The 20,666-nt window shown below is 45.9% G+C and overlaps 1 long non-coding RNA gene across 2 annotated transcripts in view; it reads left to right on the top strand.

Moving 5' to 3' along the window:
- Nucleotides 1-450: 450 nt before the first annotated feature.
- The window catches only part of LOC132366508 (uncharacterized), a 30,192-nt gene continuing 9,976 nt past the window's right edge, over nucleotides 451-20,666 (top strand). Inside the window, exons 1-3 of one of the 2 annotated variants that reach the window (XR_009503449.1) lie at nucleotides 451-558; nucleotides 1,182-1,360; nucleotides 5,543-5,802. This is a non-coding gene — a long non-coding RNA (uncharacterized LOC132366508). Of the gene's footprint in view, nucleotides 559-1,181; nucleotides 1,361-5,542; nucleotides 5,803-20,666 lie in introns of those variants that run through there. The other variant, XR_009503448.1, reaches the window with a different exon arrangement.

Raw genomic sequence — 20,666 nt, 5'->3', positions numbered from 1 at the left:
TCACGGAAAACAGTATTGTTTGCTATTACTGAAACCAAAGAACATATACTGCCCAGAAACCAAGCCCAGGGAGGTAACTAGGTCGCTGACAAGTCAATAGTGCAGAACCTTCAAGATCTGAGCCCCACCTGACTGATTCCACATCTCCAGCCCCTTAGTCACTCCTGGCTGGTAGCAGTGCAGCCTTGCTGGAACACAGCCCTAAGACACCCCTGTGAACTGTGCCAGAATTAACCTCTAGAATGAGTTAGGCAATGGCCCTCAGCTGGCTTTGGCAGGGCTCCAGCTCAGGAAAAAAGGAGCTTTCCCCCTTGCCCGTGGCCATTCCTATCTCTGTCACGCATTCTTATCACTCACCCCAATGAGGAAGCACAGCTTCACCTGAGTGCCTTCTACCGAGTACCTTTCTTCATGCACCTAGTTTTCAGATCACATCTGGAGGCAGATGAATAGACTTCCCTTGTTTACCTTATCGTTTGACTGAGACCTGAGTGGGCAGACTGTGGGAGGCCAGTAGTCCCAAGAGGAGCTGACAGATGCCTTTGGACAAACAAGCAAGTAAGCTGGGTTACTGGCAAATCATCCAAGATAGGGAGGAATAGAGCACTGGGACCAGAAGCCAGCTTTCACGGCTAGAGGAATTAGATGAGAAGTGGAATGAGTTTGTGGGCAACAGCATTAGCAGTTCAAGACTCCTGGCTTGACCACCAAGGTCAGGATTTGTGCAAGTCCTGGGACGCATAGAAGCGTGAGGACTCATTTATTCCTTCAACATACATTTGCTGAGCACCTACTATATACCAGCTGCTGTTTTATCTACTGAGGATGCAGCAGGGGACAAAGCAGACAGAGTGACTTCCCTCCTGGATGGACATTTTAGTGAGAGAGAGATGGACAAAGTTAAATATATGTTATGTTAAGTGAGCACTAAGAAGAAAAAAAACAACAGGAAGGTCTTAGGTTGGGTTCCCTAGAAGCAGAGCCTGAGGCAGGGATTTGGTGCAGGTGGGTTTTTTTTGTTTCTTTGTTTGTTTGTTTTGAGGGAGAGTTCTTAGATGAAAGGGAGTGAAGGAAGAAGACAGTGAATGGAAAAAAGTCAAGAAGAATGTGGGCTTAGGTCTGATCCACGAGAGACTCTGGAGTATTCATATAACTCTTACACAGTTGTCTCCACCTTGCAGCATGAAAGCCAGCACCTTGGATCCCCTTATCTTTCAGTCATTGGCTGTGGGCTGCCCTGGGGTGGGTGAGGAAGGGGCTGTAACTTCTCAGCCAAGGCAGAGCCTGTTGGTCGAGGACAATTCCCCAGAGAAGCAGGGCATCTCGGATCCATTGGCGGCCACACTCACAGCAGCTTGGGGTGAGTGCACTGGCCCAGGAAACAATCTGGGTGCGGTGACAACAGTGTCTACCTTGGCGGGGGAAGGGGGAATAAAGTGCCAGCAGAAGGTAAAATCCTAGATAGGCTGGTCAGGGAGAGCTCACTGAGAAAGTACCTGAAGGAGGTGAGGGAGCTGGTGGTGGACAAGGTGGGGAGGGCGTGGGGGGCAGTTCCAGGAGGCAGCGTCAGTGCCAGGGCTCTGATGTGGTCCCGGCGCTACAGGCAGAGGAAGGAGGCTGGAGCAGAGCAGCGCTGGGGTGGGAGCAGGAGAGGAGGTCTGCGATGGAATGGGGAGGGAGGGGGCAAACCACAGGGCACCTGGGCATCCAGCAAGACTATGCCTTCCTTCTGGGAGTTCAGAAACCACTGCAGCCTGGCTTTCCATCAGTTCTGTGTAAACCTAGTATCCTTCAACACATTTACTTTTGCTTCAGTTAAGCACAAACTCTGGAGTGAGAAAACTGGATTCAAATCCCAGTTCCACCACTAGCTAGTTCCACAATCTTGGGCAAGTTGCTTAAGCTCTCTGTACCTCTATTTCCTCCTCTGTAAGAATGTGTGTAACCGGACATACTAGTACCTACCTTATAGGATTACTGGGAGGAATTAATAAGTTAATATACAGCAGCACTCAGAATTAGTCAGCCTTATTTAATATGGGGGTGGGGGGACCCTAAAGGGTGTGAATACCAGAAGGGGAGGCTCATTGGGACCATCTGGGAGACCAGTTGCCATGTTCCTTGCAAGGAAACCAGTGTGTGGTTAGGAAGGGGGATTAGATGCTGCAAACCCCAAATAGAGCAACACACACACACACACACCAGATATCTACTGGTATCCTACCAGTAAAATGGGGAAATACTAGTATCTACCTTGCAGGGTTGTCCTGAGAATTACTGCTGAGCTGGTTGCTTGGCACACTGAAAGCAATAAACAGATGTTAGTTGTTGTAGTTGTTTGTTATAGTTATCAATTTGCTAGTCCCTCTCTGCCCTGATTGAATCCACCCTGTCAAGTTTCAGCTGTGCTTTTGCCCTAATTGGCATCTGCTACCTTCACTTCTCATTGACTTCTGGCCCCTCGGCCCTCAGCCCCCACGGCAACCATGGCAACTGTCCTGCTGCCCTCCTGTCACCTGGTCCACGTCACCTCCTCTTTCCTGAGAATGTGTGAGCGACTCAGGCTATCTTTCCTTTTCTCTCTTTGAATTCTTCTATCTACCCAATTTCTCATCTTCCCCTTAATCATTTCTCCCTGTGAGTAACTGGTGAAAGTTATCCCCTGGAATTTCTATCTGTGCTAGATGTTAATTGGTCTTAGAAAGGAGGAACCCTAGAATCCTTCCGTGGCGCTCTCAGTAGATGCAGAAGCGGGGTTACTCGTGTAAAATGTAATGAATGTTACTATACTCTCTAAGATAAATGCATTATTTTGTGGTTTACAAAATAATTTCATGTTCACCAAGGGGCAAAATTCCGTCCTGGTAACATAGTAAGATCTGTTTAAATTCTAAAATCCCACAGAAGTTGCATGAAGTTGAGCTCTTAGAAGGTCAACCCTAGGGGCTGGGTGATCTCCTAGACTTTATGGAGTGTGTGGTGAGTTTAAGTGCTACTGTTTTTAGATTTTAAATCCTGCATGCTCTACTCTGAGAATCCATTGCTTGCACGATGGGCAGTACACAACAATTCATTCATTCAATTATTCTTAACAAATGCACTAAAGAATCAGCTAGGAATCACTTATCATGCTGGGTGCTGTGTTACAACAGTGAATAAGGCCGACTCCGTCCCTGCCTTCATGCAGCTCAGGGTTTGCAGTGCTGGTGGTGTGGAGGAGGTGAAAAAGATATTAAACTAATAATTACGCAAATCTTTAATTCTGTGGTTTAACTCTGGTGGTTGCAGGGGGCAGAGCACAGGAGGTAAGGAGACTGTTTCACAGAATATCTGACCCGATTCATCTGCCCCAACTTGCGTTACCTTGTTCCGCTCTCCCTGCCAGGGGCTGACCTCTGAAGACCGTCCGCCAGGAGAAGGTTGGAGGGTAGGGCACAGGGAGAAAATCTACGATACTCTTGTCCCCTTTCCCTCCCCGCCTGGGCGGTAGCTGCTCCATGATCCTAACTCCCACCAGACAGGCCTGCTTTGGTTTTGGCTCCTGTCTGGGGGCTCCTGCCTCGGCTCTGGTTCTCCCATCTCCCTCCACCCCACACCTCCCCAGCCTTCAGGTGGTAGCTGCTTCCTGCTGTTGCCAATTTCAGGACTGTCTCACCCCTGTAACGAGTTCCTCGGCATGCACTCCCCGTTTGAAATCCACGGTGGTTTTTCTTTGCCTAGTTGGACTCAGACTGATGGAACGACTCTCTGTATTTTCAACCCCGTCTATCGCCCGTGCTGTAGTGCCTGCTGCAGATGCGGGGCTGGGCTGTGACTTTTCCATGAACAAGCATGCAGCCCTGGGCTGCGGGCAGGGATGGCCGACTGCACTGTGCAGAAAGCACTCGGGTGGGACGGGGCCAGGGATCGTGCTATTGATGTTAATTTCCTCACTTTAGAGGTGAGGAACCTGTTTAGAACCTCACGCTTCCTGATTCCCAGCCCCTTTCCTTTAGGAACCCACCTGTCACCTCCAGGGTCCCACCCATTATCCAAGAACCTGCAATCCTTGCACACGCACCCCCCGATTCACCTGACTTCATTACTATCCAAGCGAGGATTATTTGTCTGAGCCCACAACCCATAATTCCCACCCGGAAGTGCTGTGGTTTCCATGGTGTCCTGGGGTGAGGGGGCTGGACAGTTATTTAAGCAGAACAGAGGTCCCAAGTCCAGGGGATCAGTCTGCAGCGTGATCAGACAGCAAGCTGGGACTGCCGGTGGAAGGGCAGGAAGAGGCGACGTGCCCAGCAGTGATTCTCTTGTCTCCGAACCCCAGACCCTCCCAGGCAAGTGCCCAGTGCCCCAGGTAGCAGCAGGTTAAAATCAACTAACAAAGTAAATCCCCTACATGTGAACGAGTTCCGATCCGAGAGTGTGTTCGCAAATCCAATTTGTTCCTAAGTCCAACAAAGTTAGCCTAGGTACCCAGCTAACGCAATCAGCTATACGGTACTGTACTGTAATTGGTGTATAATACTTTTCACACAAATAATAGTACTCTACACAGTACTGTACAGTAAAGTACACAAAAGCACAACCACTTGTAGAGGATGCATGCACGTGACAATGTACACCAGACACGTGAACTAATTTATGTGATTGGACATGTGAACACACGTTCGCATCTTTGAAAGTTCACAACCTGAAGGTTCGTATGTAGGGGACTTACTGTACAGTCTCTTGGTCCCGAACTGGCTGCTAGAGCCCAAGGGAGGATGCAGACCAGCCAGCGTTTTCCACTGGAGACAAATGTTTCTCTCATCCAGCCCTGTGTGCAGAAAGCCTGACCGCCTCAGACACGGCAGCCAGAAAAATCCACACTCCTCATAATCCTACAGTTTCTCGCTAATCAGATGTCTAGACAAGAGCGGTCTCTGCCCCCTTTCCGGTTTGCAAATCTGCCTTGACAAGTCGTACCCTCTTGACAATACCATTAAAATGCTCTTTTATTTGCTCTGCGGGCCTTCGGCGACTTGGTCGCTGGAAATGCTATTAGTTTCTGGATCAGCTCTCTTCTCTGGAAATCACGCTCTGATATTCCTCTGCTTAAGTTTCATTCTCTTGAGAGGAGGTCTGTTAACAAGGCAATTAGTACTCTTTGAGTATAAGTAGAGTACTGTGGGGTTCACGGCCAGACGGCCTGTGAATCAACTTGATTCAGGGTTACGGTGACTCTGGAGAGGGTGCCATTCTCACTGCAGCCCTGACGGGTTCAGAGAACACAATGTGCTTCTTTAATGCGGTGAGGAAAACGGGGGAGAGGGGTTTCAATTTCCATCCATCCACTGGAGACCAGGAGAGGCTCTCAGTTAATTTCTCCCCCTCGGTATGCTCACATAATGAAGGCTGAAAGCAAGATCTATTTATGTATTTTAAAATTAGCAATAGGATAGTAGGGATCAAGGCCTGCTAGAGAATCAACCCCAGCTTCTCAAATAAGAAGCTGGGGCGGGGGACTTCCCTGGTGGCGCAGTGGTTAAGAATCCACCTATCAATGCAGGGGACACGGGTTCGAGCCCTAGTCCGGGAAGATCCCACATGCCGCGGAGCAGCTAAGCCTGTGTGCCACAACTACTGAGCCTGCGCTCTAGAGCCCACGTGCCACAACTACTGAAGCCCGCATGCCACAACTACTGAAGCCCATGTGCCTAGAGCCCATACTCTGCAACAAGAGAAGCCACCACAGTGAGAAGGCTGTGCACCACAACAAAGAGTAGCCCCTGCTTGCTGCAACTAGAGAAAGCCCGTGTGCAACAACAAAGAAAAAAAAAAAAAAAAAAAATATATATATATATCCTCATGCCAGAGAGACATTAAAAACAAAAAAAAAAAGAAGCTGGGGGACCTGGGCACTGGGCTCACAGTCCTCCCCACCACCACCTCCCTCCAAACCCCACCCAACCCACCCCTTATTCTTTGAGAACTGGACCCAGAGGTGGTGTCACCCTCAAGGTCTGAGACGGCTGTAGCAACTCCACTTGACATAAAAAAAAACCCAGCATCTTTATTATTTTTGAAAACAGAACATACATAGGATATTTGGAGCCTCTCTATTTGCAATCAAATGCCTGCTCTGTCACGTACTAGAGGTATACACTCTCTGTACCTCAGTTTTCTCATCTGTAAAATGGTCATAATAAGAGTTCCTACATCTTAGGGTATGGTGAGGATTAAATGTGTTTAAACATGTGAAGTGCTACAACAGTACCTGGTATGTAATATGTGTCAAATCCATGTTAGCAATGGTAACAATACTTTTTAAAAAGTTTTAAAATTCAAACATTATAAATGGGTATATAGTGAAAAGTAAATGTTCTTTTGAACTTGATCTGAAGCCTCCTAGTTTTCGTCTCCAGAAACAATCCCTGTTACCAGTTTACTAGTTATCTGTCAAGAGCTATTCAAAGCATATTCATGCACAGATATAGTTATTTATATAGGTATACACACAATGGAGAGAGAGAAAGCTATAGATACAGATAACTCCCAATTAAAAGAAAAAAGCAGATATTATATACTGGTTTGCACTTCAAAAAAAAAAGGACAAGAAAAAGGTTTGTTGCAAATCAGAAAACAATCAAAAGATTGTTCCTTATTAATCCCTACAGATCCAGCTCATTCTCAACAGCTGCCTAGGCCCCTCTGTCTGGATGTGTAGGGACACCTTTAACCAGCCTTATGGCATTTAGGTTGTTTCACCTCCTCTGCCTGGGTTGCTTTGGCTCCTACCCTGATGCTCCTTCCCTTCCCTCATGTTAGTTAAGTGGGAGAACTCTTCCTGAGTCTTTTCGTGCGGAAGTTGAAGCAGACCCTCGCTTCTCCTGAAATAATCAGGCCTCAAGCTGACTCCAGAGGTGAGCCAGGAAGCTTCTGGAAGCAACTACATTTCCAGGTTGCCAGCCCTAAAGTCCACGAGGAAGAAATTCACAGACATTGAAAACAAACTTCTGGTTACCAAAGGGGAAAGGAGGTGGGAGGGATAAATTAGGAGTCTGGGGTTCACATATGCACACTACTATGTATAAAATATAAACAACAAGGACCTACTGTATAGCACAGGGAGCTATATTCAATATCTTGCAATAACCTATGGAAAAGAATCTGAAAAAGAATACTGAATCACTATACTGTATACCTGAAACTAACATGACATTGTAAATCAACTATACTTCAATTAAAAAAAATTCAGAACACTTGGGTCTGGTCAGCCTTCCAAAAGTTTGCTGAGTTTTAAAATGGATTTGAATGATTTTCAAGAAACCATCCCAAGAAGATAGATGTTGGATGTATAAATAATAGCAGATCACAGACAGGTGAAAGTCTGCACATGTATTTGTACATCAAGCTCGTTTTTCTGGTCTTTGGGAACCCGAAAAACAAGCCATTATACTTGCACAGCCATTTACCTCATTTTCTGAATTAGGTTTTTTTTTTTTGTTTTTTTTTTTTAGTTGCTCTAAGAGAACATTTAATTTTAACGTCACAATAATGAGAGCTCTGGAAAATAGTCTCCCTCCCACCCTGACAGGCTTTCCTGTGCAGTAACTTCAGGTATAAATAACAATTGGTATGTTAGAGTATTGTCCAAAGATTAGATAATATGACCGGAAGGAAAAAATATGTCTCCATTTCTCTCTAGGATGGGGAACATTCCGAAAGCTAAGCCTTGACGCAAAATTTTGAACGTTGGTAAATTTGTTTGAAATAACCAAAAGGTCACCAGGGAGGCAGCTCTGATAATCAAAGGTCAAGGTTTTCAGCCAGATGGGCCTGCATTCGAACCCCCGCGGGCTGTTCCACCACTTATTAGCCGTGTCACCTTGGTGACTTGACCTCCATAAACCTCAGAGACCTGAGCTTTGACGCGGGAATCCGGTAAACTGTGAGATGAGTGAAAGGAATGAGAGGGGAAATGAGGCCCACCGTGGATGAGCCTGGCAGGTAGCAAGCGCCCAATAACTATGCATCACTTAAAGGGCCTGGCATCACTGTATTGCTGAGCCCTTGGAAGCACAGAGATGATAGCAGAGAGACCGACAAGCAGCCTTCCTCGTCTCTCTTTCCTTTTAAATTTTGTCTCTGTTGAATTTGAGCGAGGGGGCCAGGGCCCCCCACCTCACACAGGGCCAGTGTCTGCGGGCTCGGTGACAGCTGGGAGGCCCATTAGGCTGACCTGGGGCCCCAAAAAGTTCTCATATGGTTTTCACATCACCAGGCTTGTTTTGACTTTCCTGAGCTTTCTCACCACAATCCCTCTGTGACTCTGGGAGAGAGGGAGTGAGGCCATCTCCAGTGAGGGCTGCACACACACATGCAGCCGATGGCACAAGGAAGGGAAACACCTCCCAGGCCTGTGCCGAACACCCCAGAATGGTCCCTTGCAGCGACTCTCCCCTGGCTCTCCTTCCCAGGCTCCCAGCCTCTGGCCTGCGTTGGCCTCTCAAGGACTCAGCTGTGTCTGCTCTTTCTTCCCAGAGGAGGACGGGTGGGGGAATTTGACAGGCGAACAAAAGCCATGAGCAGCGTCTGGTCTGGCCGAGGAGGTCCTTGGGCTCTGCTGGGCTGACGTGGGCTGGACCCTCCATCAGCTGCTCTGTGACAATTGCTCCTTGGGTCAGTTCCAATTCCGGCAACTGGTCATCCAGAAATAAAGATGGGTCAAGGAAATTAGGCCCTTCCTAGGTGCTGGGTAATGGAGTGGGTTCTGGATATAGCTTGTGAGTACTGTGTGAAGCCTCATCAATGATAACGATAATAATAATAATTCAAGCAATATGTGTTAAGCTCCATATTTATTGAGCTCCAACTATATACCCGGCACTGCACTAGAGCTGAACAAAACAAGTAACGGTGAAACTTTATTGTGTTGGCATGGGTGCAAAGCGCTTTTCATATGTTATCTTAACTAGTCTGCTCCTTAGCCTCATGAAGTGGAGACTGTAATTAGTCCCATTCTTCAGCTGAACAAACTGAGGCTCAGAAAAATAAAGCAACTTGGCCAAAATACCATCACTAGAATGGAGGCCACAGGTAGGGTGGTGGGCAAAAAGTGAACCCAGGACCCTGACAATTGAGGAGTGACCATTACCATGTACCGTGGACCACCCGAAATGTCCACCCTAAGACTTCCGTTATGTGCAGTGCATCTAACCTTAATGCCTGCAAGATTCCTTCCCATTCTGGAATCCTGACTATGAACACAATGTCCAGCTCGGCTCTCAGCCCTTCACCTTCTAACCTTTAGAGCCATGCAGAGCTTTACCCATTCCTCTGCTTTCCCCTCCACCTCAGACTGGGGGCCTTCCCCTGGCTAAGGGAGGAGAGGGCTTCCCAGCCCTGGAGCCAGCCCTGGCTTCCCTCCCCCTCGGCCCCGGGGAGCATGACTCCACCTGATCTTGCAACCTCTTCTAATTCCTGAGAGTCCCCACCTTGTTCTGAGACGAAGCTGCCATTTCTACCATGACCCGCCCCTGCCCGCCAGGGTCCTCCTTACACATCCTGCTGCCTGTCTGGTGCTGGTGGGCCCCCTGAACTGGGCTCCTGCTGGGAGTTTGCTAATAGGGATACGGAGGGAAGGAGAGAGTCTGTGAAGCTCTGGAGAAAAGCTTCCGATTACTGGCTCTAAGGGGTCAGTTTGGTGGGAAATGGAAGGCTAGTACTTTTTTTTTTTTTTTTTTAAGATTTCTCTTACTTTTTCAGTTCTTTTTTTTTTTTTAATTTATTATTTATTTTGGCTGCCTTGGGTCTTAGTTGCGGCACACAGGATCTTTTGTTGCGGTGTGCGGGCTTCTCTCTAGCTCACAGGCTTAGTTGCTCCGCGGCATGTGGGATCTTAGATCCCCGACCAGGGATCGAACCCGTGTCCCCTGCATTGAAAGATTCTTAACCACTGGACCACGAGGGAAGTCCCTGGAAGGCTAGTATTTTGAGGTTTCAGGCCTTAGGTCTGGGTACCTAACTTCAAGGGAGGAGGGAGCATAATCTCTTCTGCCTGCATTTTCCACTCTGGACGCTGCATCTTCATCACCAGCTGGTCGTGACCAACAACTGCACCTCCTCCTTCAGCTCAGTTGCAAGCATCCCCCTCTGACCACCACCTCCCACTTTTCCAGCTCCCTTTCCCCGCGGCTTGTCTCACACCATTCTCTGGCCTTGGTGGGCAGAGACTCCCTTAAGTCTACAGGCATTGTACCCCCTACCCCACATCCCTTCCTCAGTTGCCTCTATCCCCCATTTAGTGCCCATGGTCCACGTCTATAGTCACTTCCTTGCAAGAACCCTCAACCCCTTTCCCTCTCTCTTTTTGTTGTAGTTTCCTGGCAAAACATGAACCCTACTTAAATCCTAGTGCACGTCGGCATGCAGGCCAATGAACAAGGCTAGAGGAAATCACCTCCCATGCTGGCCGGTCTCACTTTACCTCTTTGACCACGAACCTCAGGTCAGTCCTGAGTCTGTTCACTGATCCTTGTATGTGTCCCGACCTCTCCTTCCATGTCCTCACTCACAGTTGATGGCCTTGCTTTCTGTTTCACTGCTAGAATGGGAACAGAGTGATGGGAAGAGACTCCCACATGCCCCCCTCCCCCTGCCCCCGCCCCACCTGCTTTGCTCCCATATCCCGACTTCCGCCAGTTAGGAGAGAGGCCAGTGCCAGCTGCATCAAAGCCAAAGATTTTCCTGAAACTCAACAAACCTCCACTTCCTTTAATTTCACTGGCCAGAACCATGTTGCACCCTCCTTGCTGCGAAGGAGACTGAGAAAGTGGAGGTTGCCCTTTTCTGCTTCTGTAGCAAAAGAAGCGAGGGCCAGGGGGTTGCGATTGGCTGTTGCAGTGTCTGCCACAAATACAGTCTCATTCCCTGAGACTCATTCATGGCAGCGAAGCGGTTTCCTGTATTATACGATGTTCTCCCAGAGGGTCCCTCCCTTCTCAAAGTGGGGCGCAGCTCATGGACACTGTCGTCCCAGGTGGAGGAGGGTCCCCAGCCAGGCGAAGAGGAAGGGGAGAGCTCTTCCAGGCCTTCTGACTTCCTATTTCCCCCTCAGCCTTAATCAACACCCTAACGACTACCTTATTCAATCTATGGGACGCAATCCCTACAACCTAAACTTGAGCACGGGGGGTTCTGTTTTGTTTATGCTTCTTTCTTAGGGATTGGTAGCCATTTCTTCATATTCCCTCAACCACTTATTTATGCTGGGAATTGAGCTTGCTTTATTAAAAAAAAAGACCAAGATACAATGAAACTCTAAACCGATTAAAACAATGAAGGCTTAGCAATGAAGTTGTGGAATAGTTACACCAGGGTGTTCAGAATGAGGAAAATGCATCCAGTTAAGTGCGAATCTCAGGTCTGAGCTTCTTAGGAGACAAAATAGTGTGTGGTAGCCACGAAAGAGTGAAAGGGTGTCAGGGGTGGGGAGAGAGGGGATTGGATGAAGACGGTCAAAAGGGACAAACTTCCAGTTATAAGATAAATAAATACTAGGGATGTCATGTACCACGTGTTAAATATGATTTAACTGCTGTACGTTCTATACGAAAGTTGTTAAGAGAGTAAACCTTAAGAGTTCCCATCACAAGGAAAAACATTTAAAAATTTCCGTAATATTGTATCTATGTGAGATGACAGGTGCTTACTACACTTACTGTGGTCATCATTTCATAAGGTGTGTAAGTCAAATCATTATGCTGTGCACCTTAAACTCATAGAGTTCTGTATGTTAATTATAGCTCAATAAAACTGCGGGAAAAACAAGAGTGAAAATGTGTCTCACCAGCCCATTGACTTGGTTCATAAAAGAAGCAAGTTTTGAGATCTGGGTCTGGGTCATCTCCTTTTTGCCGTGGACGCCCCTGAGGAAGGGTGGTGGCAGCGTGTGCTCTAACAGCCACCATGCTGAAGTGTCACAGCTGCAGAGGCCCCTCACTGGGGACTTGAACTTGGAGGTGACCAATAGGAGCCTGAGGACAATGGGGAATGTTCACCAGCTGGGAGGTGTTGGAAGAGGCAAACACCAGTCACTCCAGGGACACTGCATTTGTCACAAGGCCACCGTGGAAGAAGTAGAAGCAGCCATGCATACAAGACCACATAAGGTGGATGGATAAGAAACCCTCGGGGTGAGCCAAACAGGCCTTTTTCAAGAGAAGACTCTAGAAGGCCCGCTGACCTGGTTAAGGAAGACACTGCAGAACTCCTCTCAGGAGGTTAGTTGGGGACTTCCCTGGTGGTGCAGTGGTTGGGAATCCGCCTGCCAATGCAGGGGACACGGGTTCGAGCCCTGGTCCGGGAAGATCCCACATGACTTGGAGCAACTAAGCCCGTGCACCGCAACTACTGAGCCTGCGCTCTAGAGCCCACGAGCCACAACTACTGAGCCTGTATGCCACAACTACTGGGGCCTGTGTGCCTGGAGCCCGTGCTCTGCAACAGGAGAGGCCGCCGCAGTGAGAAGCCCATGCACAGCAGCAAAGAGTGGCCCCTGCTTGCCACAACTAGAGAAAGCCCGCGCGCAGCAGCAAGGACCCAACACAGCCAAAAATACATAAAATTAAAAAAAAAAAAAAAGAGGTTATTTGAACAGTAAACAGTAAATAAGGTCACGAGAGAGAGGCACGGTTTTGGTAACCTTCAGTGACCATGGTTCTGTGCATCCAGTTATTACCCAGAAAGACCACACTGTGGATGACCACGGAAGTCCCACGGCTGTGAAGTGAGGCAAGCACTGCATGACTGAGGGTTGGCCAACTTTTCATCCAGTCCAAGGCGGACTCTTTGCTGGTGCCTAAGAGTTGATTTTGACGGAATCCACTTTCTTGATGGGCAAAAACTTCAGTGGTTATGGTGGCAGCCGTGGCAGAGAAGGTGAATGATGTGGGAATGAGGGAGGTGGCAGAAGCTACAATGCCCTTAGGCAATTACAATTAATCTTCAAATTTTGTTTCAGGAAAGAACCAAAATGTTGGAGGCAGAAACCCTGGCTCTTATGGTGGTAGAGGTCACTCTTCTGGCAAACCACAAGCCCCAGGTGGCTCTGGTGTCTCCAGGCTGTGGCAGGAGCTGGGGTGGGGACAGATATCACGGCTGGGAGATAAGCCTTGGCAGGGGTGGCAAGCGGGAAAAGTGACAGGGCGGCTGCACTTCAGTCAGGGCTGACGGCCATCCTACGTGCACCGTGTGGCACCCCGGGTCCCTGCTGACGGGCCGTTCTTATTGCTCAGGTTTTGTGCCATAAGACTGATGAATATTTCCAGTGTCATGCCTCAGTAAAGCAGTTTTGTGAATTCAGCCAAGCAGTACTTAGCCCTCTAAGCCAAATTTTACAGTAGGCTTTAGGCCAAGGCCTCAAGCCTTTAGGCCAAGGCCTCTGAAATAACCCCAAGTGCTCCTCCTTTGGGGCCTTTTCTTTACTTGGACTCAATGTCTTATAAGGTCCCCAGATACCCTGGTTCAGAGGTAGCCACAGAATCAGGGAACCTCAGAGTCCTGAGGAGACCTTAGAAATGTTCTAACCCAACAAGCTTATTTTACAGAAGGGAAAACTGAAGTACAGAGAGGATTACTCTTTGGGTTCAAATAAAAACTGGCTGGACCAGTTTATTATTTATTGATTGATTGATTGATTTTAGATCTTTAGATTTTACTCAGTTGAATTTTGTTCTTTTTTTTTCCCCCACATCTTTATAGGAGTATAAATGCTTTACAATGTTTCCTTAGTTTCTGCTTTATAACAAAGTGAATCAGCTATACATATACATAAGTCCCCATATCCCCTCCCTGTTGCGTCTCCCTCCCACCCTCCCTATCCCACCCCTCTAGGTGGTCACAGAGCACTGAGCTGATCTCCCTGTGCTGTGCGGCTGCTTCCCACTAGCTATCTATTTTACATTTGGTAGTGTATATATGTCAATGCTACTCTCTCACTTTGTCCCAGCTTCCCCTTCCTTGTCCCCCACGCCCTCAAGTCCATTCTCTACGTCTGCGTCTTTAGTCCTGCCCTGCAACTAGGTTCATCAGTACCGCTTTTTAAAATTCCATATATATGCGTTAGCATACGGTATTTGTTTTTCTGTTTCTGACTTATTTCACTCTGTATGACAGATTCTAGGTCCATCCACCTTACTACAAATAATTCAATTTCATTCCTTCTTATGGCTGAGTAATATTCCGTTGTATATATGTGTCACATCTTCTTTATCCAATCATCTGTTGATGGATATTTAGGTTGCTTCCATGTCCTGGCTACTGTAAATAGTGCTGCAATGAACATTGTCGTACATGTATCTTTTTGAATTATGGTTTTCTCAGGGTATATGCTCAGTAGTGGGATTGCTGGGTCATATGGTATTCTATTTTTAGTTTTTTAAGGAACCTCCATACTGTTCTCCATAGTGGCTGTATCAATTTACATTCTCACCAACAGTGCAAGGGGGTTCCCTTTTCTCCACACCTTCTCCAGCATTTATTGTTTGTAGATTTTTTGATGATGACCACAATGGCCTCACTGTGGTCTTGATTTGCATTTCTTTAATTATTAATGATGTTGAGCATCTTTTCATGCATTTGTTGGCCATCTGTATGTCTTCTTTGGAGAAATGTCTATTCAGGTCTTCTGCCCAGTTTTGGATTGGGTTGTTTGTTTTTGTGATATTGAGCTGCACGAGCTGCTTGTATATTTTGGAGATTAATCCTTTGTCAGTTGCTTCGTTTGCAAATATTTTCTCCCATTCTGAGGGTTGTCTTTTCTTCTTGTGTATGGTTTCCTTTGCTGTGCAAAAGCTTTTAAGTTTCATTAGGTCCCATTTGTTTATTTTTGTTTTTATTTCCATTTCTGTAGGAGGCGGGTCAAAAAGGATCTTGCTATGATTTATGTCATAGAGTGTTCTGCCTATGTTTTCCTCTAAGAGTTTGATAGTGTGTGGGTTTATCTCTGGGCTTTCTATCTCGTTCCATTAATCTATACTTCTGTTTTTGTGCCAGTACCATACTGTCTTGACTACTGTAGCTTTTTAGTATAGTCTGAAGTCAGGGACCCTGATTCCTCCAGCTCCGTTTTTCTTTCTCAAGATTGCTTTGGCTATTCGGGGTCCTTTGTGTTTCCATACAAATTGTAAAATTTCTTGTTCTAGTTCTGTGAAAAATGCCATTGGTAATTTGATAGGGATTGCATTGAACCTGTAGATTGCTTTGGGTAGTATAGGCATTTTCACAATATTGATACTTCCAATCCAGGAGCATGGTATATCTCTCCATCTGTCCATCTGTCTTTGATTTCTTCCTGGTTCAATCTTGGAAGGTTGTACTTTTCCAAGAATTTGTCCATTTCTTCCAGGGTGTCCATTTTATTGGCATATAGTTGCTTGTAGAAGTCTCTTATGATCTTTTGTATTTCTGCGGTGTCAGTTGTAATCTCTCCTTTTTCATTTCTAATTTTATTGATTTGAGTCCTCTCCCTTTTTTTCTTGATGAGTTTGGCTAAAGGTTTATCAATTTTGTTTATCTTCTCAAAGAACCAGCTTTTAGTTTTATTGAACTCTGCTACTGTTTTCTTTGTTTCTATTTTATTTATTTCTGCTCTGATCTTTATGATTTTTTTCCTTCTACTAATTTTGGGTTTTCTTTGTTCTTCTTTTTCTAGTTGCTTTAGGTGTAAGGTTAGATTGTTTATTTGAGATTTTTCTTGTTTCTTGAGGTGAGCTTGAATTGCTATGAACTTCCCTCTTAGAACTGCTTTTGCTGCATCCCATAGGTTTTGGATAGTCGTGTTTTTGTTGTCATTTGTTTCTAGGTGTTTTTTGATTTCCTCTTTGATTTCTTCAGTCATCTCTTGGTTATTTAGCAGTGCACTGTTTAGCATCCATATATTTGTGGTTTTTACTGTTTTTTTTCCTGTAACTGATTTCTAATCTCCTAGCGGTGTGGTCAGAAAAGATGCTTGATACGATTTCAATTTTCTTAAATTTTCTAAGGTTTGATTTGTGACCCAAAATGTGATCTATTCTGGAGAACATTCCATGTGCACTTGAGAAGAAAGTGTATTCTTCCACTTTCGGGTGAAATGTACTAAAAATATCAATTAAGTGTATCTGGTCTATTGTGTCATTTAAAGCTTTTGTTTCCTTATTTATTTTCTGTCTGGGTGATCTGTCTATTGGCGTAAGTGGGGTGTTAAAGTCCCCCACTATTATTGTGTTACTGTCGATTTCTCCTTTTATGGCTGTTAGCATTTGCCTTATGTATTGAGCTGCTCCTATGCTGGATGCATAAATATTTATAATTGTTATGTTTTCTTCTTGGACTGATCCCTTGATCATTGTGTAGTGTCCTTCCTTATCTGTTGTAGCAGTCTTTATTTTAAAGTCTATTTTATCTGATATGAGAATTGCTACTCCAGCTTTCTTGTGATTTCCATTTGCATGGAATATCTTTTTCCATCCCCTCACTTTCAGTCTGTATGTGTCCCTAGGTCTGAAGTGGGTTTCTTGTAGACAGCACATATAAGGGTCTTGTTTTTGTATCCATTCAGCCAGTCTGTGTCTTTTGGTTGGAGAATTTAATCCATTTACATTCAAGGTGATTATCAATATATATTTTCCTATTACCATTTTCTTAATTGATTTGGGTTTGTTTTTGTAGGTCTTTTTCTTCTCTTGTGTTTCCCACTTAGAGAAGTTCCTTTTGCATTCGTTGTAAAGCTGGTTTGGTGTTGCTGAATTCTCATAGCTTTTGCTTGTCTGTAAAGCTTTTGATTTCTCCATCAAATCTAAATGAGATCCTTGCTGGGTAGAGTAATCTTGGTTGTAGGTTTTTCCCTTTCATCACTTTAAATATGTCCTGCCACTCCCTTCTGGCTTGCAGAGTTTCTGCTGAAAGATCAGCTGTTAACCTAAAATAATAATAACCATAAAATAATGTATGTACTGTCTGATACATACCTCTTATCATTACTAACAATAATCCATCAAGTACTTTCTCATAATTTCAAGTATAATTTCAAGTATTCACATCCTCACCAGTCTTTGAAGTAGGGAGTATACAGTAATTCCTTCGATTAACCTAAGATCACATGGGAAGCAGGTGGTAGATGTGGAACTTAGACCTGGAGACACAAACATCTCTACCCTCTGCCCACCCCACGCCACCCCATGATGCTTTGATTGTCCAGTGCATGTGGGCCAGTCATTGGACATGAAAGCCCTTTGAAAAATGTCATCTAAATTCCATTTTTCTGTCTTCCAGAGAGACACACAAAATGCAAGCAAGAGAAGTAGAAAGCTCCCAAGGACTCTAGGGCAGTGTACCCTGGCCCAGGCAGGCCCTGTTCTATTTTAATGTTATGAGCAGGACCCATATGAGCCAAATAAGACCCCAGAAGAGATTGTTCATTTACACATGGGGGGGAGCATGAGTTGGAGATCTGCTCTTTGACCTCCCTGGCATTCATTTCCTAACTGTAAGCAACCTGTTTTCACTCCTGGTCCCAGTGATCTAGTGGGGCTGATCTCACCCACTCTGCTCCAGGGCTGGGCACATAATCTACACCTGGCCAATCAGCATTTTCTTTTTTTTTTTTTTTTCAAGATGGAAGTCAGCATTTTTTTTTTTTAAGATTTAATTCTTTTTAATTATTTATTTATTTATTTATTTATTTATGGCTGTGTTGGGTCTTCGTTTCTGTGCGAGGGCTTTCTCTAGTTATGGCAAGCGGGGGCCACTCTTCATCGCGGTGCACGGACCTCTCACTATCGCGGCCTCTCTTGTTGCGGAGCACAGCCTCCAGACGCGCAGGCTCAGTAATTGTGGTTCACGGGCCCAGTTGCTCCGTGGCATGTGGGATCTTCCCAGACCAGGGCTCGAACCCGTGTGCCCTGCATTGGCAGGCAGATTCTCAACCACTGCGCCACCAGGGAAGCCCCCAGTCAGCATTTTCTATCCTCTTGGCCAAGATGATTGCCTTTGGGTTGGGAATGTAACCCAAGCCAGGCCAATGAGACTCAATCCTGGAACTTTTACTGGAGATACTGGGAAAGAGGTTCTCCCTTTGAGCTGAGAGTTGCGAGCTATGTGGCTGAGGTAAGCCTGGAGCTTCCAAGGACAACCACCTGGCAGGAGCCTGCCTGAGAATGAAGACGGGCAAGAGAGGAGAGGCTGGCCTGGGACCTGTGGACCTATGGACCTATGGATGCTATTGGAGCCTACGAACCCAGCCATACCTGAACCCACCAAGTCTACCTGTGGATTTTCCAGTTACACAAGCCCAGAAATTCCACTGTGATCCTTAAGACAGTTTGAATTGAGTTTCTGTCATTTTTTTCTGTAGGAAGTATCCTGAATGCTTTGAAAAGAGAGACTCTTTTCCTATCTTCCCTAGATAAGATGAAAACCACTCCACCAGTCTTGTTCTTCCTCTCCTCCTTAGCTGAGGCCAGTCCTGTTCTCTCAGCTAAAGGCATCATGGATTATTCTTCAGCATCACAGGCTGACACTGTGATGACCCCATCTCCAACAATGACCTCAGGACTGAGGGATTTCAGTTGGAATGGGAGACAGCTGTGAGCAGAGGCTTTCTATGGAAAAGACTCAGCCTTTCTATTGCTTTGCTGACTCAGGCTTTCTATGGAAATCTCTCTTCATCGTTTTAAGCAATTAGACATCAGCTGTGACATTAAGCCAGCTTCCTACTATATAAGCCATCAACATGACAGTAGTATCCACTTCCCCAAAGCCAGGGTTTCATTCATTTATTCCCTGCACTCACCGGGTACCAGGCTTGTGACCGTTAGCTCATGTTCAGTAAATCACACAGCCGATGAGAAGGAAAAGTTGAAGTTTTGCAGAAACTAGGGCAGAGCAGTCCATAAATTTTTACTGACTTCACTTTTCTCACTCAAGTAAGTGTTTAATGAGGTAAAGAGAAAGGTATCATCACAGGTTTGGAATTATTCTCCGCCACTGGCCTTCTAGAGGGAGTAAAGCCATTTATTCCACAGCACAGGCTGGAGAATCAAACCATTTCAGGTGTCTGGTCTGTCTCCAGAGGGGCTGAATCTGTTTGTACTCATGCTGACCTTTCATCATGGAAGGAAGGCAACCCCCTGGGGGCTTTGTAGAGGCTAGTTTGTAAATATAGCCTCTGTCTATAAATGTGCTTTAATTTTCACCTCTCCTTCTTTGGCACCTCTCCACCTGCAGCTTTCTTCATATCTATTCTACTGGGAGGACAGGAATGAGTGGGCACAAATAAGAACTGGCCCAGTCCCTGGGGTCTGGCAGGATTTGCTTTGGGGCTGTGTACATGCATATCTTGTTCTTTTTTCTATGCTCTTCCAACCTCCAACCTTGGCTGGTTCCTATTCTTGGACTTGACCCTGAACCTAATACTTCTGCACCTACAGCAGTGCCTGACACATAAAAGCCACACAATCCAGGCTAAGTTGATGCACAGCTCCAAAGGCCCCATTCAGATTTATTCTACATGGTGCTCCAGCGGTGCCATTTATATAGGAAACAATGTGAATGGGGGTCCCTGGAACTGAGCAACTCAACAACTGCACGCAATATATTGGGTTGGCCAAAAAGTTTGTTCGTTGTCCGAATGTACTTTTTGGCCAACCCAATATTTTGCTGCTGAATAGACGAATGAATGAATGAATGCAATCCTCGTTGGTCACGCTTTGGCTTCTCTCCTTGAACATCGAAGTTTCTCTTTTCCACTACCTTGCCTTTAAATTCTATTCACAAATCTTGACTGGATGGCATCAGCCTCTAGATGAATCCTGTTCCCATGCCAATCTGCTTTCCATTTAAGCAATTTGATTGCTTACTTTAGCTTCTGGACACGTTCTGCTCCAGCAGCCAATTATTTAGGGTTCTGGGCCCTCACTATCCTCCTCCAGATTTGTGGTTCCCTTTACCCCCTCTCCCCTATCTCTCTTTTACTCCTGCTTGATCCTGCATGTGGACTTTTGCTCCTAGAATGTCAAGGCACCAGGGTCAGTGGTTTTAGCTTTTGTTTCTTGTAGAAAAACAAATGTCAGAAATGGACAATCATTCAAGTCAGTCATTAAATTGTGGTCCATTTCTGACATTAGCTATGGTCGCAATGTTTCTTCTCTTATTTCCTTTGGTTCTTCAAACCCTACTGTGAGAGCACCTCGTGCCTATTGGAACCTTGAGGTTCCCCACTGGGTTTGGGCACTAGCAAGTACCAAAACAAGTCTAAATGCCCTGGCTTCCAGCTTCCAAATCCTTCCATCATCTGGCAACATCTTACTCATCCAACCCAAGTTCCCACTCAATCCTGGCACAATTCCTTCTGTCAGTGCAGCCTTTTCCACCCCTCTCCAAGATGCCACATTCATTCCTCCTTCAAATGTACCCTCTCATCCAAATCTCACTCATCCCTCAAAATCCAGCTCAACTTCCAGCTCTTTTAAGAAGTCTCCTATGGCCGCTCCAGCCCTATTGATCTTCCTCTTTCTCCTTAAGTACAACTTGACATGCTTTGTGTGCATCACAATATATCATCCATTCTTTCCTCTGTAAATCTTGCCTTCCTAACTAGTCTATACATTCCCTGGGAGCAGGGATCATGCCAGATGATTTCATTGACCTTC

This window comes from Balaenoptera ricei, chromosome 5 (assembly GCF_028023285.1).
Source record: "Balaenoptera ricei isolate mBalRic1 chromosome 5, mBalRic1.hap2, whole genome shotgun sequence".
In the NCBI taxonomy this organism is placed as follows: domain Eukaryota; kingdom Metazoa; phylum Chordata; class Mammalia; order Artiodactyla; family Balaenopteridae; genus Balaenoptera; species Balaenoptera ricei.
Note: the sequence above shows the minus strand (reverse complement) of the source record. Positions and strands in the feature narration are given on the sequence as shown.